At 48.2% G+C, this 8,133-nt stretch overlaps 1 protein-coding gene across 1 annotated transcript in view; it reads right to left on the bottom strand.

The window, feature by feature from the left end:
• Positions 1-6,334, bottom strand: part of CRX (cone-rod homeobox) — a 10,033-nt gene extending 3,699 nt beyond the window's left edge. Inside the window, exon 1 of the mRNA XM_029210531.1 lies at positions 6,296-6,334. The gene's annotated coding sequence lies outside the window, so the exon portion shown is untranslated. The remainder of the gene's footprint in view (positions 1-6,295) is intronic.
• Positions 6,335-8,133: the final 1,799 nt, after the last annotated feature.

Here is an 8,133-nt window from a genome sequence, read left to right as displayed (position 1 = left end):
AGAGCCCGTGCGCCACAACTACTGAGCCCACGTGCCACAACTACTGAAGCCTGCGCACCTAGAGCCCATGCTCTGCAAGAAGAGAAGTCACCGCAATGAAAAGCCCACATGCCACGAAGAAGACCCAACACAGCCACAAAATAAATAAATAAATTTATAAAAAAAGAAAATGGGAATGAAAATAGAACTTACATCTTTAGGTTGATGTGAGGGTCAAATGAATTAATCTGCATCAGATACTTAAAATAACACCTGACACGTCGTAAATGCTACAAAACTGTGGTCAGTTGTTATTATTTGCAAGTAGATGTTTGCATAGACTTTATGCTAGGATTTTTCTTTTATTGGAGTATAGATCATTTACGATGTTGTGTTACTTTCTGGTGTACAGCAAAGTGATTCAGTTCTACATATATATTTTTTTCATATTCTTTTCCATTATAGTTTATTACAAGATACTGAATATAGTTTCCTGTGCTATACAGTAGGTCCTTGTTGTTTATCTCTTTTATATAGAGTAGTGTATATCTGTTAATCCCAAACTCCTAATTTATTCCTCCCCACCCAAGCTAGGACTTTTAATGTAGCATATTTATAATTGTCAAAATGTGGAAGCAGCCTATATGACCACCAAAGGGGACATAGTAAGTAAATTATGTAAATCAGGTAAGATATGTTAAGGTTATGGCACATCCATGCAAGAGAATACTATGAAGTCATTTAAAAGGTATAAGGTTGTCCTCTATGAATGGATTTGAAAAGACCTCTAGTATATAGTTAAGAAAGATTATCTTAAACTTGGCAATGAGACAAAAGGATGACAGCGTGTCACTTCCTGGTTGTCCTGGAGCCTCGTCTAGCAGACCAACCCAAGCATTATTTCCTTTTCTAGGGGACTGTACCTTTGTTCAATTGATTGTCCACTATCGATTAGGATCCAGACACTGACAAGGTATATGGTAATTTCCAGAAGTTTGGTTATCAATCATTTGTCTCTGGTAGAAAAGATAACCTCAGAGGTTAGTTTTGCTGCCCTGTAGGACTTGAACTAGCTTCATATCTAAAGTGACCAACTTTTTTTGGCATGTCTTTCCTGAATAATGGTATTAACCTCTGTTCTTTGAATTCTCCTTTGAAACAGCCAGTTCCCTCATTCATGATTTAAATAAATCTTTGACCTGCACTTATTACATGTGCCTAAGAGTCAGGCTTTTAATTTTTTATTACACTTAGGCAATAGGTATGTGTGTGTGTATTAGATATCATATATTACCAAATTATATATACAATATATATTATATTCAAAGGAATATATCCTTTGAATATATATATATATTTCAAAGGAAAAAAACAGTGTGTATAGCATGCTACCATTTGTGATTTTTAAAAACAAGGCAGCAATATATACATATAAAATATATTTATATAAATGTATATCTGTATCTGCATAGAAAATTCCCAGGAAGGACACAATATGTAGTAAAAGTGGCTGACTCTGGGGAGTTGTGTTATATCCATACCTTGTTTTTACAGTTTGGATTACTTTTTAACCATGAGTGAGTATGTTACCTTTTCAACAACAAAACCAAGAATACCATCTATTTAAAAGAGAGAGAGAGACTTCCCTGGTGGTCCAGTGGGTAGACTCCGTGCTCCCAATGCAGGGGGCCCGGGTTCCATCCCTGGTCGGGGAACTAGATGGCATATGCATGCCACAACTAAGAAGTCCGCATGCCGCAACTAAAATATCCCGCATGCCACAGCTAAGACCCGGCACAGCCAAAAGAAATAAATAATAAGTAAATAAATATTTAAAGTTCTCCTTTAAAAATAAATAAAAGGGAGAGAAAGAACCTTTCCAGGGCTCCCTATTGCCCTAGTTAAGATGGCCTCAGGAGACCTCTCGGCCTCTCCGGAAACTTCCAATAAGCTGTTCCAGGCCAGGAATGCCTCCTCTACCCCCAGTCCAAAGACCCCCCTCACCAGCTAACTAACCCCTTCTCCTCCTCCAGGTCACAACTCAAACATAACTTCCCAGGAAAGCCAGCCCATACCCTAAACGGGATTACAGACACACACACACACACACACACGCACACACACACACACACACACTTTCTTTCTCCTGTTCTTCAGGAATCACACCTGTTAAATATGCCATATTTATGAGTTTACCCATCTCCCCCAATGCTGTCAGCTACCTGAGAACAGAGACTAGGAATGTTTCACTCCCTGCGGTGTCCCCAGTGTCCCCCAATAAATATCTGAAAAATAAATAAATGCTTAAAAAATGGATGACATTTATTTGAGCTCCCACCCCTTCCTTCTCTCACTGCCCTGTCCTTCTCAACCCTCCCTTGGTAGGCAGAGTTCTATTTATCATAAATTGAAGTTCTGCTGTCCATTCAGTAAATATTTTTGAGAGTTCTAGGCACTAGGGATACAGCAAGAAATAAGACACAGAGCATCTCTGTTCTCATGAGATTGAACTTCGAGTTCCTGGTCAGGGAAACAAACAGTGGACAAGGAAAGAGATTTTTTTTTTTAGAGAATCAAAATGCTTTCGGATTAAAAAAAAAAGAAAAGAGAAAAAAAAATGCTTTCAGAAAATTTCAAGAACTCCGAGAAAAATTAAATGCGGTAATAGGAGAGTGACAGGGTTTGGGGTGAGGGTGAGGCATCTAATTTAGGTGAATGATCGGGGAAGACGTCTCTCTAAGAAGGTGACTTTGGAGCTGCAGTACTCCGCATCAGCCATGGGAGGACCTCGGGGTCGAGGTCTCCAGGCAGAGGGAACAGCAGGTGCAAAGTTCTGGAGGCTGGAATCATTTTGTCTTATGGAGGAGAATCAAGGTGTCCAGTGTTACTGGAGCAGAGTGACCAGGGCAGAAAGTGGACTAAGATTATGTAGGACTTGATAGGAAAGTCACGGGGATGCTCAGTGCTGATGATAACCATAAAAGTAAAAACCACCACATAAATCCTAAGAATCAAGTGGTGTCCTAGGTAGTGACTGGTATTTACGCCCTAAAGTTGTCTCCTTCCACGGAGCAGGGCTACGTGTGCAACCAACCGGATATTGTGGAAATGACAGTGTGACTTCTGAGGCTGGCCCTCTCTCTCTAGGAAATCGAGCTGCCATGGTGAGGATGCTTGAGCAGTCCTATCTATGGAGAGGTCTGTGTGGCAAGAACTGAGGCCTCCTGCCAACAGCCATGGGAATGAACCCCCAGGGAAGCTGATTCTCCAGCCTCAGCAGAGTCTTCAAATGACTGCAGCCCCGAATAACATCTGACTACAACAGCACGAGACACCATGAGCCAGAATCATCCAGCAACACCATGCCTGGATTCCTGTGACCTCAGAAACTATACAACATCATAAATATTTATTGTTTTAAGCTGCTAAGTTTGGGGCTAACTTGTTACACAGCCACAGATAACTAATACAATAATTCCCAGTGCAGGATGGCATTGAGCCCTCAGCACAACCTTGGGAGGGAGAGACTGTATTACTAATATGTTCACATTTTACAGGTAAGAACATCTTCAGTCTCAAGTGCTATGACCTGCCCAGGGTCACTCACAGGCTGTGAGTGGGGACCCAGGAGTCCAACCCTGGGGACCTCCTGGAGGCCCTGCTCTCCCAGCCCCCAGTCTGAGTCCCCTCTGTCCTCTTCCTCTTCTCCAAGGAGTGATGATCTTTCACTGGAGCCTCCGGAGAGAGTGGAAACAGGGAGGCTGGTGAATTTGCCCTCTAGGGACAATTTGCAGGGCTTGGAACAAGAGCCTCCACTTCCACTGAATCTGTCTTTACCACAGAATCTACATGGAGTTACCCGGCTAAGGGGTTGGTCTTCCAGGAAAGCCTAGATCTCTCTCACTGGGCTGATCCCACCCTACGGGCAGAAGATCTGAGCCTCGGGGGAGGTGGGTGCTCGACCAAAATCAAGCAGCTGATAGAATGACCTCCAAGACTGAGGGTTTGCCCACTCCTCAGATCATCAAATAAGGAAGAGCGGGACCTCCCTGGTGGTTAAGAATCCACCTGCCAATGCAGGGGACACTGGTTCGAACCCTGGTCCGGGAAGATCCCACATGCCGCGGAGCAACTAAGCCCGTGTGCCACAACTACTGAGCCCCTGCGCCACAACTACTGTAGCCCATGCACCTAGAGCCCATGCTCCACAAGAGAAGCCACTGCAATTAGAAGCCCGCGCACCACAACGAAGAGTAGCCCCCACTCGCCGCGACTAGAGACAGCCCGCGCACAGCAACAAAGACCCAACGCAGTCAAAAATAAAAAATAAATAAACTTATATATTAAAAAAAAGGAAGCGCTTGGTGGAAACGATGTTGGCAAAGAATGATAACAACAAAAATGATATCGGATGTCCACCAAAGCCTTTCTCTGGGTTAGGCAACAGGATGAGGTTTCCAGAGCTTCTCTCCTCTGAACAGCTTTGTGTGTCAATGCCCAGGAGCACAGACAGCAACTACAGTGTCTGTCTTTCATTGACAATTTACGGTGAGCCAGACAGCAACCCTTTTTCATCCTGCCGGGTGAATTTCAAGGCAATGATGTTTCATAATCCCAAATGGTGGAGCCAGGGAAATCACCATCCCTGCCCTGGGAACCAACTAGTGGGGCCCTAGGGTGGTGCTTGGGCTCCTGGGGTTCAACAGCCGCTGGGTCCAGGATCTCACCTGAGCAGGTGCTCGGACAAGTGAGGCCTGAAGGCTCACACCCATCTTGTGGGTGGTCCTGGAGATAATCTACAGTTGGTGAAACGAAACCTTGAGGGGAGGAAGGTCCCTGCCCCAGGTCAGGCAGGAGATCCTCCAACCATAAGGACCTCCAGTTGGAATCCCCAACTGCTCAGACACGGCACCTTGGAAATAAGATCTCGGGGAACAATAATCCAGTGACAACTTCCCATGAGGTACGTCCCATTGTCATCTCCACTCCACAGAGGAGGAAACTGAGGCTCAGAGAAGCAGAGTGTCTGATCCCATCACACGCGTCAGCGGCTGAGCCAGCACCTGCCCCCCCAGCCTGCGCCCTCTTGACCACCAAGCTACATGACCTCTTAGGATGCTCACCACAGCCCCACGGAGCTCAGATGCCCATTTCTCAGATGAGGAAACTGAAGCTGAGAGAGGTTCTGTCAATTCTCGAGGACACACGGGGGCGAGTGGCACAGCCAGGAATAGAAACCAGATATCTGGGCCCCAGAGCCCTGCCCTTGACTCCCCAAATCTACTTGGGGTCCCCCAAAGCAGGATGAAGCCAGCCCCCTCCTCTGTCACTGCTGCCCAGGCCTGTGACATGGGCTTCCCGTGAGTCATCTGACTAGATCACCGTGGCAACTTGTCATTGTCCCCACTTCGCAGATGAGGAAACTGAGACTCAGAGTGACCTCGCACAGACCCACCGGCTCCACATCAGCCCAGCCAGACTCCGCCCCCAGCTTTGTCCAGCTGGAGACAAGGAGCTGGGTGTCGTGCTCATCACCCAAGATTGGACATGGGAAAAGCCAGAGCCTCTGGGGAAAATGAGGTCCCCAGGTAAGCAATTCACCGCCACTTTATCCCCAACTCAGTGCATTCCCAGCTCCCTCGGGCAGTCTCATAGTCTCCCCTTCTTCCCTCCTGCTGCAGCCACAAAACCTTGCTCTCTGTGTGCTTGTGTCTCTTCAATTCTATTTCTGTCATTCATCCATCCATCTGTTCACCAAATATGTAGGCATCCCACATACCAGGCACTGGGAGGAAATCAAGGTTCAGTGGGGTAGATGGGCAATGAGTAGATAAACACATACATGAAGAGAGAGTTTCAGGCTGCGGTAAGTTTTAAAGAAAATACAACAGGGAGACGTGCCAGGGAGTTGCCCTCAAGCTGTGAAAAGCCCCCCAGCTCTGGAAGCTGGAGGGCTTGTTCGTGTCACCTCCCCAGCAAGATGCCCCTGAAGCTTCTGGAACCCCCATGCCATGGGCCAGCTTCCCCTGTCCATCCACAAACATACACACACACACACACACACACACACACACACACACACACACACACACCGCCTGCCCCACTGCAGTCACAGCCTGCACCGTTCCCCCAAACATCAGGACAGACCCTCTGATCCATGTAGGATTATCCAGAAACATCACACACTCCTTCTCCACCCCTGTGCCAGACAGTAAAAACACAGACACGAATAAAACGTACCCACCTTCTGACCCTTCCTGCCCCCTCCCTCGCTCCCCCTTCCTCCACCCCCTCCACTTCCCCTGCAGACACTCACCTTCAGAAAGTAGGGATGTAGCTCTCCTGGTGGCCTGGGATGGAGTAGTCAGACAGCAGAGGCTGAAGGAAATGGGTCCCCTCACATGGGGAGATTTTAAGCCCTGGCTGGGAGTGATGTCATTTGCCGTGGCCTGGATCTCAGAGGGTAATCCTGGCCCGGGTGGGGACTCAACTGGGCGCCAGGAGGTGACATTGGCGGAGAGGGGGAGGGGCACCCGTCTGCCTAATCCCCTCCTCGCCTCCCCACCTCCATGACATCTTGGCAATTAGGGCTGATGGGGAAGGGCGGCCCCAGGTCCCGCCTGTGATCAGGAGTCCCCATTCCTCAGGGAAGTTCTTCCTGAAGTCTAATTGGTGTCCCTCCAGCTTCAGCTATTTTCCCACCAAAGAGGAAGGAGAGCAATGTTGGGTGTTCCTGAGAGATCATTCAAGAAACGAGGGTCGCGGGGCTTTCTTCTCTCTCTCTCCTGGGTCACCCTTTCTCTCCCCAGCAGTCTATCTGCCCACTAAGTCATCTCTGCACTGTCCCATTGTTTTCCTTTCTGCCTCAGTTTCCCTTTTTCCTCTTTCTTTCCTCAGCTTCTATCACTCTTTGATATCAACTTCTCCCATCTCCTCTTCTCCCCTGGGCTCTTCCCTCTCTCTCTCTCTACTTGTATCATCTCCATCTCTATCCCTATCTGTCCCTCCCTCCCTCCACGCCTTTGGTCTTCATTTGGGGTTTCCGTGCCTCAGTTTCTCTTTGCTCCGAGCCTCGGGTTGTGCCACTGCTGCCCGTCTGCCTGTGTACCCCTGTCTCATTCTCCAGCCCTGGGTCTCTCTGTCCCTGTCTCCTGTCTTTCTGTCTTGGTTCCTCTTGTTGTCTGTCTCTCATCCACTCTCTATGCAGCCCTGTCCTTGTTTTGGTCTTGGCCTCTGTCCTTGTCACCCTGTGACACCAGTCTCCCCTACGCCTCGCACTAGTACCTCTCTCCTTTATCCAACCTCTTAAGCTCGAATCTCTGTTCTTGTTTCTCTCTCTCTCTCTTTCCCTGCCTCTTCCTCTGATTCTTGCTTTCTTTCTCTCTAGCTTCCCCCCTCGTTTCTTTCTCCCTATCTTGGTACCTCTCTTGTTCTGTACTTCTGACTATCCTTGTTTCTGCCTCCCTCTGAATTTTCTTCTCTCTGTCCTTCTCTGGGTGTGTCTCTCTCTCTGGATGTTAATATCTGCCTGAGCTCCTGGACCCAAATGGGTCTGTTCTCCATCTCCATCTACCCCAACATCTACCTACGTGCATGAGGTCTCCGTAATCCCGCCTTGTGGCTGGGTCATTGTGTCTCACCATAAGGGGCCCTTTCTTCCTTCACCCCCCTCCCAACCCCCTGCTAGGAGAGATTAAGGCCAGTAGCCTGGCTGGGGAATCAGGGCCGGTCTCATTAGCTTGAAGAGCCAGGGGTGACAGGGAGAGAGGGAGGGGTTGCCTGACCCTCACTGGTGGGCCAAAAGGCTACTGATGGGAGGATCCAGTCCTGTAACAGACCCTCCTGGCCCACCAGAGAAGGGAAGGAAAGCTGGATGTCAGGGAGAGGAAGAAAGAACAGGTCCTCAAAAGCCCCCAGGGAAAAGGTGTCAGCTTCTCTTAATCACCTCCCCCGAATTTTCCTACCCAGAGTCCCACCAGGCTGGGAGGGTGTAGAGAGCTGGGTTTCAGGTCATGCACGTGGCCCTGGGGTCAAATAAACTGAGTCTAAATCCAGGCTACTCCTCCCCTGAGGCAAATAGCTCTTTCTTTTCTCATCTACACCCAGTGAGCAACTCAGGAAGAAACCTTGGCAATCAGCCTTGCCTTCTCCCTT

This window comes from Monodon monoceros, unplaced genomic scaffold (assembly GCF_005190385.1).
Source record: "Monodon monoceros isolate NGI ecotype Baffin Bay Population unplaced genomic scaffold, NGI_Narwhal_1 Super_Scaffold_10, whole genome shotgun sequence".
NCBI lineage: Eukaryota > Metazoa > Chordata > Mammalia > Artiodactyla > Monodontidae > Monodon > Monodon monoceros.
This window is presented reverse-complemented; position numbering and strand designations above follow the sequence as displayed.